Genomic DNA, 9,905 nt, shown 5'->3' on the forward strand with positions numbered 1-9,905 from the left:
AACTACTTCAAACTCCCCCAAAAGCATAGCACTGTGTCAGCAATTCGAGCAAAGTCCACCCAGAAAGGCCCCTGGCGTCAGAAACACACATAAACATTCAGATCAGACACAATATTTTTGGGGAAGGGCCCGTCCACCCATCTACAGAGATAGATCTGGTCAGAAACTTAAAATATCAACAATTGATTAGTATGAGAAACATTTACATAGACTGAATTTCAGCGGAGATTAATTGCAGACCTGTTGAGCATCATGAATACATAAACTGGTTTTACAATTTGTTTCGCCCTCAAGCCCAGGCCTGCCGTGGTATGATGTTTAGCGCAATTTATGTCTAATACAAAGTTTTCAGAGCTGAAAGGTATGAATCTTTTTATTTTTCAATACAACAGCGTCATAGACAAATGTTCGACTTCTTAGAAAAAAACTGTTATTAAAAATCCATTAAGTCAAGTCATGTCGACCCAGCTTCAGTAGAACGTTATTAATAAAAGATGACCAAATCTAGAAAGTAGATTTCTGACAATTTAGTTGTAGAGAACTAAAAACTCACTGACTGAAAGGCCTCCCGGAGAAGAAAGAAAAATAGAACAGACGAAAATTCAAAACATGTTATGTAACTACATTCACATTAGCGTAACTTCTTACAACATGATAACTTATTAAATCGCGATCAGAGAAAAATGCACGGAGATGCCATGAAGTTGCCAGATGGAACAAATTAATAATAAAAATAATGGAACTTCTAAAGCACGACAGTTACTTCGAAAGAAGTGTCCCAGCACTAACTGGTCAGAAACTCCCAAGGACGGCGGTAGAAAGCCAACAGAACCAGCAGGTTTAATTAACCTGATATGAACTTAAAAGTCCATGTAAGTAAACAGGCAGTGGTGAAAAAAGAGCACAGCGTCCATACTTAGCAGCTTTTCGAATCGAAATGCCGATACATTCAGTTACTTAACATGCACATAGATTGAAAATACAAAGTCCTTCGCATTTTAAGGCCATTTCGGAAATAGCGCAAAGACCTTCGCAGACAGAAAGTACAAAGTTCTTCAGATTTTAAGGCCACTTTGGAAAAAGCGCAGAGACCCTCTTACTTATCAGGGAGATAGAACATGCATAGTACTTCACATTTTAAGGCCTCTTCGGAGATCGTTAAAGATCCGCTTCCTTATCCGGCAGAGAGACAGAAAGTACAAAACCCATCACAGTTTCGAGGCCATTTTGGGAAATAATGCAAGACCCTCTTACTTTTTAGGGAGAGGGGAATAACATAGCTTTTCACATTTTAAGGCCTCTTCGGAGATAGTGCAAAGGTCCTCTTACTGAGCAGTTAGAAAGTACAAAGTTCGTCACAATGTTCAAGCCACTTGTGAAACAGTGCAAAGTCGCCCTTTCTTATCATCTTATCAAATAGACAAAGTCCATCACATTTTAAAGCCACTTGTGAAGTAGTGCAAAGTCCCTCTATTATCATCTAGACAAAGTACAAAGTCCGTCACAATTTTCAACCCACTTGTGAAACGGTGCAAAGTCCCTCCTGCTTATCATCTTATCAAATAGACAAAGTGCAAAGTCCTTCACACTTTCGGCCCTCTTGGCAAATCGTGCACAGTCCCTCCTGTGAGACAGACGGTGATTGTGGCCCGTCTCTCTCAGTTATCCGGCAGCCGGGGAAGTAGCGCACAGCCCGTCGTGTAGGAAAGGCAGGTTGTTAAACAACGCGATTTATGCGACGGAAAGATAAAAAGTGTCCTCTACGTATTCTTCAGGCACCTGGTGAAATAGTGCAAGGCCCCTCAGTTACTATGCGGTCTGATAAAAGTTCACTTCTTTTCGCAGACCCCTTCCCCCCACGCATTGTCCCTTAAAGGCCTGTGAAATTGAAAGGGATGCTCCCTTTGAGGGTGAGGGGCGAGGCGTCACCGAAAACAGAATGGGCGCACTCTTTAACAATTCGACACGCTATTGAAAACGCTCCCCTCCCTGCCCACTGATAAATGGACTCTCCCGACCTGGTCAGTCGTGAACGCACTGGGACGGGGCAGGCACGTGCACTCTCACGCGTGCGCGCACAGTCACCTAAACTTTAACGCATTAATGGCGTCTAATCTTCACAAAAAGGCAAGGCACACTTTGTAAACTACACAATATGCTGGCTTGGTCCACTTTTGTCTTTACTGTGACGCAAACGTGAATTAAGCCCGTAGAAAGTGTACAGATGCAGCCATTTTAAAAGGATTTCTAAAGTCCAATTAAAAGTAAGAATAATCAGAGTCTTTGCGCGATCACCCAGGGTGAACGGGGGAGCGGAGAGGACAAATACGACTCGGAGAAAGAGGTAAGAGGTGGAAGGAGAAAAGCGGAGAGGACATAATTCACTAAAATGGCTTTAATCCCGTTGGAACCCAGATGGGCGCAGTGTTCAAACTCTTGGGCATACTTAGTGAAAGGAAAAACCAAATCAGACATCACTGCGGTCTGAACTCTGAAGATATTTGCAGGATGGGAACAGGGAATAAAGTCCCATAAACGGCGGGCGATGGCGCCTCATTTACACATTAGCAACCAGGCGCTAGATCGGGCAGGGATCTCAGGGAGCAGACTGCCGACCAAGCACCCGTGCGTGTCAGTGCAGTGACACGGATGCCTCTGAAGCGTCACTAGGGAGCGCCCCGTATATTCCCGAGGTATTGAACTCCACCTCCCAAGCTTGCGGTCTGTCTTCAATTCTATCAACCTCACTTAAAGTTTACTTTAAGGCACCGCTAAGGAAACTAGCAAAGACCTTCCGCGTTTTATGTTTAAACAATCTTATTATGGCAAATTTACGGGGAAACACCATTCGAGCGCCTGCGAACTTTCTGAGGGCTCGCAAAGCAGTGACATGGAAAACGCGGCCGCACTCCGTGCAGTCAACGAGCTGACAGGGCTGTTACTCTCGGTTAATGCCCTCGCACGGACCGGTCACCAAGCCCGTCAAACAAGCCGGTCCTCGTGTTCTCATGGGTGCTCACTTAGAGCATTCCGTATGTGCACAGAAGCGCCCTGTCCGCATATGTGCATACATGCATCACCCTCTGTGTGCAGTCAGAGCATTCTCGGCAGCGCGAGAAGATAGGGCCGGGGAGTCAATAGCTAAATTATTGACGGATACACTAGGAGATGTCAATTCTAATCCCTCCTTTCCCCTTTGAACAAAACTGTGTGATCCTGGGCAAATCACGTCCAGCTCAATGCCTAGGTTGATTTATGAATTAAGAGCGGCTGAAAACATGTTTACTTCATTGATCGGCGCTATTTTAAACAGCAGGAGCTAGATCACGTTTTAAAAGGTCTGCCCCTGCAGCGCTACATCTGGGGTACCTCACATGACCCAGCTGCAGACCAAGAAGAGGGCAAACTTTCAAGGTGGGGTAGGTGGGTGGGGGGTGTCTTAATATCTCTTCTCCCTAAAGCAGGGGCTCCCTGATCCTCGAGCAGCCAGTGTGAGCGTTTAATATCCTGCATTCTTCTGGTCTGTTCCGAAAGGGTAGTTTACCACTTGAGGGAGCCATACGTGTGAACCCCAATATTTAACTTCACGTAATCTGGCTTCTGCCTTCCAGTTAACTTTGTCACAGTCTCCTGACAATATCTGCGAGTCCCCTGTGTGCGCCCGGCCCCTGGATGTGTGCACACAGGGGTGCGGCTGCAGGCGACGACCTCCGAGACTGTGTGGCACAGGCAGACCCCGGGGGTCTGCACGGAGCAGGTATCCTCCCCAGAAACTGATGGGAGCAGGCAGCCTCCCCAGATACTGCACGGAGCAGGCATCCTCCCCAAAAACTGATGGGAGCAGGCAGCCTCCCCAGATACTGCACGGAGCAGGCAGCCTCCCCAGATACTGCACGGAGCAGGCATCCTCCCCAAAAACTGATGGGAGCAGGCAGCCTCCCCAGATACTGCACGGAGCAGGCAGTCTCCCCAGATACTGCACGGAGCAGGCAGTCTCCCCAGATACTGCATGGAGCAGGCAGTCTCCCCGGATACTGCACGGAGTAGGCAGCCTTCCCGGATACTGCAAGGAGCAGGCAGCCTACCCAGATGCTGCATGGAGCAGGCAGCAACCCCAGATACTGCATGAGCAGGCAGCCTCCCCGGATACTGCATGGAGCAGGCAGCCTCCCCAGATGCTGCATGGAGCAGGCAGCCTCCCAGATACTGCATGGAGCAGGCAGCCCCGAAAGTCTGCTTTAAATAGAAGCCCCAGGGTCCCCATGAGATAGACAGATTTCCTGGGTCTGATTAGAACTGACTCCCCGAGGTCTGCATGGAACAGGCAGCGTTCCCTGTGTCTGCATTGAACAGGTACCCTGTTCGGGGTGTACATGAAGCAGGCACCCTCCCCGGGGTCTGCATGGAACAAGCACCTCCCCTGTATCTGCAAGGGACAGCCACATGCATCCTCATAGAGGTGTCCATGGAAAAGGCAGCCTTCCCTGTGTCTGCGTGGAACGAACAGGTAGCTCTCCTGTGTATGCATGGAACAGTCAGCCTCTTCAGGTCTGTTATCAGCCTCCCCGGGTCTGCATGGAACAGGCAGCCCCCGAGGTCTGCATGGAACAGGCAGCCCCGAGGTCTGCATGGCACTCTCCCCAGGGGATGCACGGAATAGGCAGCGTACCCAGGGTGTGAATGAAGCAGGCAGCCTCCACGAGGTGTGCATGGAACAGGCTGCTCCCCTGTGTATGCATGGAACAGGCAGCCTCTCCGGGGTCAGCATGGAACAGGCAGCCTCAGGGGGGGGGGGGGGGCGGGGGGTGAAGCATGACGCAGGCAGCCTCTATGGGGTGTGCATGGAACAGGCAGCCTCTCCGGTGTCATTATGGAACAGCCTCTTCAGGGTCTGTAGGCAGCCTCCCCAGAGACTGCATGTTACAGGCATCCTCCCCATGGTCTGCATGAAATAGAGAGCCTACACTATCTATGCGTGGAACAGGCACCCCCTACCACCACCCCGGTGTCTGCACGGAACAGGCAGCCTCCCCAGTGTCTGCATGAAACAGGCAGCCTTCCCTGCCTATGCTTGGAACAGGCAGCCCCCCCACCCCCCCACCCCTCGCCAGTGTCTGCACGGAGCAGACAGACTCCCCAGGGTCTGCATGAACAGGCACTGTCCCCGGGGTATGCATGGCACAGGCAGCTCCCCTGTGTATGCGTAGAGCAGACAGCCCCCAGGGTCTGCATGGAACATCTCCGAGTGACTCCGTGGAACAGGCAGCCGCCCCTTGTCTGCATGGGGCATGCGTCTCCACAGGCTGGCGTGGAACAGGCTGCATAGAACATCACCGGTCTCTCCGTGGAACAGGCAGCCTCCCCGGGGTGTGCATGGAGCAGGCAGCCTCCCCGGGGTGTGCATGGAGCAGGCAGCCTCCCCGGGGTGTGCATGGACCAGGCAGCCTTCCCAGGGCTTGCAGGCACCAGACCGTGAGCTGTTTGATAGAAAACACGCAGGTACGGATAGGCGTTTCCTTTCCTGTGTGCACATAGAAAGTTATCGAACTGACCCGGGCAGCGTCGTGTATGCACGAGTGTGTGTTTGTACACCGGCCCCTTCCATGTGCGCAGGCATTACATTACTGGGTTCAAGCACCCCCGCCCCCACCTCAGTGTACCAAGAGGCAGTCGATTCGATCTGCTTGGATACTATCTGCTTTTTGTCCTCATAGTGCCTTAGAACAGCGCCTAGAGGCTTGGGAATCCACTGTCTGCACTAAAGCAAACATAGCCACACCCACACGTGTGGATTTAGGGAACCGGTCTCGCACTTGTACACAACACAGTTAACTCAGTGTGTACACAATCAGCACCGGCTGTGCTCCCACCTGTCCTCTGTGCACAGACCTTCACAGAGATCGATGTGCACACATCCGCACACGCCTACGTCCCGTCATCAGCGTTATAAAAAGACAAATCCGTTATGTGCACATAGGTCCCATCCCTTTCATCTGTACTCGGGCAACACGTGCACCTCAAATACTAGCCGGCAATACCTCCGTGGACAGGTGCACCACCTTGTGCACACACAGAGTGACTGCTGTGTTCAAACAGTTATGCACACAAGCGAAACGTAAGCAATTCTCCAGAGACACTTGCAACAACATCTATGTGCACAAAACTACATAATGTCTTGAGCGCGCATCCGGGCACCACGAGCCACACTACACCGTCAGAGCACACCGGTGTATGTAAACTTTAGCACCAACTGTCCCATAACAAAAACGGCACCCTCACCCACGTGTGCGTACCAGCATCGCATGTGTTTAAAACAAGTATCTTCTGTGCACACAGACACAGAGTACACAGTGGCAGTCCTCGGAGAGCACACAACTGCAGTGCATCAATGTGTGCATACACAACGTTCCATGTACAAACTGCCGGGTTTTCAGTTTGCACATAACTAATATTCCCAAAGGTGCACACAGTATCTTTGCATGAGCCCCACGTGTGCACATTGAGTATCCTCCGTGCTCATACAATCACAGCATCCCCTGGGCGCCTGTGTGCACACTAGTATGCTCTGCTCCTGCGCGGGTGTGTGCACACATACATCATCCTGGTGCCCATACAATCACAGCATCTCCTGCCCGTCTGTGTGCACCCTAGTGCACACTCGTGTGCTCAGCTCCTGGGCGGGTGTGCACACAGACAGCATCCTGCATGGACACACTATCACAGCATCCTCTGCGCGCCGGTGCACACCCTAGTGCACACTCGTGTGCTCAGCTCCTGACGCGTGTGTGCATACAGACAGCATCCTCTGTGCGCACACTAGTACCTCAGCATCCTCTGCGCTCCCGTGCACACCCTAGTGCACACTCGTGTGCTCAGCTCCTGACGAGTGTGTGCACACAGACAGCATCCTCCGTGCGCACACTAGTACCTCAGCATCCTCTGCGCGCCCGTGCACACCCTAGTGCACACCCGTGTGCTCAGCTCCGGACGCGTGTGTGCACAGATAGCATCCTCCGTTCGCACACTAGTATCTCAGCATCCTCTGCGCGCCCGTACACACCCTAGTGCACACCCGTGTGCTCAGCTCCGGACGCTTGTGCGCACAGACAGCACCCCCCGTGCACACTCTAGTACCTTAGCATCCTCTGCGCGTCAGTGCACACCCTAGTGCACACCCGTGTGCTCAGCTCCTGACGAGTGTGTGCACACAGACAGCATCCTCCGTGCGCACACTAGTACCTCAGCATCCTTTGCGCGCCGGTGCACACCCTAGTGCACACCCGTGTGCTCAGCTCCGGACGCGTGTGTGCACTGGCAGTGCACTCTACTCACCGTGCTCTCCAGGCTCGCCCGTGCCCCCGCGGCTCCTCCTCCCAGGCCCACCACAGATCCAGTCCCCAGTGAAGCGCTCTCTGTCCCCAGGCGTGTCCAGGCTCCAGGCAGGCCAGCAGCAGCAGCGCCTCCCTCCGCGGCAGCCCGGCTTCGCACTGACTGCCCGGGCTGGAGGGGACTGAGCGCTTTAAACCCGCACACGCGTCGGGAGCACGTGACCGCCCGGGCCGGCGGAAAGGGAGGAGAGCGCCCCCTAGCGGCGGCCGCGGGAGGTGCACCCGCTCACACAGACCCCTGGATGCTCCGAGCGTGCGTGCCTTATACCAGAATAAAGCCTGCCCTGGCACCCGTGCGACTGGGAGTGAGTATTTCTTTATTGTGTGCGGGAACCAACCAACCCTCGCCATTCACAAGCGAATTTCAGGGAACTTTTCAGAAAAGAGAGGTTTTACTAGCACCGACTCCAGGAAGAGCAGTTAGAACAAAATCTTCACTATACTTCATCTTATACTGTTTTCTGATGCCAAAAAGATGTCCGTTTTCACCCCACTTACCCCCCGCTCTCACACCGTGACCTAACCAGCAAAAAGCGCCTCTTAGGTGAATTCATTAAAGACAGTGCTTTAAATGGGAGGTTAATGTCCGGTACTGAGTACCGGCACTTTAATTTGAAAGCGAGAGTACCTGCACTTCTCAGGATAGGCGCAGTACATTTATCTGGGAAAGTACTGGCACTTCTCAAGAGCAAATAGTTCTCCACTATATATAGCCCAGGAGCAGTACCTTTCTCCCCATGATTTATTTTCTAATTCTAGTAAAAATAAGTTTTCTCTGGCACTTTGTGTGTTTCACAAGACGTCTTTGAAAAGTGCAGCATTTTCCTGCAAAACATTTTAAAGTTGATTTTCTCTTCAGTATAAAATCATCAGATACCTCCCTGTCACCAAAGACACAGCCCTGAGGCCCTGAACTTCTCTGTTGCAAACAATTTTTTTCGGATTTTTTTCAGTTGGATCCACTAAAGTAAACCAGGACCACAACTCTCAGAATGCACCCTTTTTTGCTAAAATGAAAATCTAGTATTGCGTATGTTCAGGCATTTATATAGCGCACTACTCACCCAGAGGGTCTCAAGGCGCTTGGGGAAGGGGTTCATTATTTGTCGAATAGCCAGGTTTTAAGTTCTTTTCTGAAGGAGATGTGGTTTTGAGTAAGGCGGAGGTGAGTGGGGAGTGAGTTCCAGGTCTTGGCCGCCAGGAAGGAGAAGGATCTGCCACCCATGGTGGATTTTCGGATGCGCGGGACTGCGGCGAGGGCTTGATTGGACGATCTTAGTTGGCGGGTGGGTTTGTAGAAGGACAGTCGGGTGTTGAGGCATTCGGGCCCTAGATTGTAGAGGGCCTTGTGTGCGTGGGTGAGAAGACGGAACGTAATTATTTTGTTGATGGGAAGCCAGTGGAGGTCTTTTAGGTGTCCGGTGATGTGAGCTTGGCGAGGGATGTCCAATGTGAGTCTCGCTGATGCGTTTTGGATGCGTTGGAGTTTTTTCTGTAGTTTTGCTGTGATTCCGGCGTATAGTGTGTTACCATAATCCAGTCGGCTCGTGACCAGTGCGTGGGTGACAGTCTTTCTTGTCTCGAGGGGGATCCAGCGGAAGATCTTTTTGAGAATGTGAAGTACGTTGAAGCAGGAGGATGAGACTGCGTTGACTTGTCTGGACATCGAGAGAGAGGAGTCTAGGATGAAGCCAAGGTTACGTGCGTGGTCTGTGGGTGCTGTGCCCAAAGCGGAAGGCCACCAAGAGTCGTCCTAGGCAGAGGGGGAAGATCCTAGGATGAGCACCTCCGTTTTGTCTGAGTTGAGTTTTAGGCGGCTATGTTTCATCCATTTGGCTACTTCTTTCATGCCTTCGTGAAGATTGGTTTTGGCGGTGTTAGGGTCTTTGGTGAGGGAAAGGATTAATTGGGTTTCGTCGGCGTAAGAGATGATGTTGAGGTTGTGTTGGCGCGCGATGGATGCGAGTGGGCTCATGTAAACGTTGAAGAGGGTGGTACTGAGTGATGATCCTTGTGGTACTCCACAGATGGCTTCAGTGGCCTCTGAGCTGAATGGGGGGAGTCGGACTCTTGAGTTCTCCCGCAGAGGAATGAGATGATCCAGTCCAAGGCTTTTCCTTGTATGCCGATGTTGCTGAGGCGTTGTATAAGGGTGCTGTGGCAGACTGTGTCGAAAGCGGCTGAGAGGTCGAGTAGAAGGAGGGCCGCTGTCTCTCCGTTATCCAGTAGCGTTCGGATGTCGTCTGTCGCTGCAATGAGGGCGGTTTCGGTGCTGTGTTTGGCTCGAAATCCGGATTGAGATGGATCGAGGGAGTTGTTGGATTCAAGGAAGGCGGCGAGCTGGCTGTTGACGGCTTTCTCAATGACTTTGGCGGGGAAAGGGAGGAGGGATATGGGTCGGTAGTTTTTAAGTTCATAGGGGTCTGCTGTGGGTTTCTTCAAGAGGGCGCTGAGTTCGGCGTGTTTCCAGCTTTCTGGGAAGGCGGCAGAGTCGAATGAGCAGTTGATGACATCACA

General features: G+C 51.7%; 1 protein-coding gene across 2 annotated transcripts in view; it reads right to left on the reverse strand.

Moving 5' to 3' along the window:
• CNTFR (ciliary neurotrophic factor receptor) overlaps positions 1–7,497 on the reverse strand; it is an 857,892-nt gene extending 850,395 nt beyond the window's left edge. For both annotated transcript variants that reach the window (XM_086960266.1, XM_086960267.1), the window contains exon 1: positions 7,333–7,497. The gene's annotated coding sequence lies outside the window, so the exon portion shown is untranslated. The remainder of the gene's footprint in view (positions 1–7,332) is intronic.
• Positions 7,498–9,905: the final 2,408 nt, after the last annotated feature.

Source organism: Lissotriton vulgaris, chromosome 3_1 (genome assembly GCF_964263255.1).
Source record: "Lissotriton vulgaris chromosome 3_1, aLisVul1.2, whole genome shotgun sequence".
Lineage (NCBI taxonomy): Eukaryota > Metazoa > Chordata > Amphibia > Caudata > Salamandridae > Lissotriton > Lissotriton vulgaris.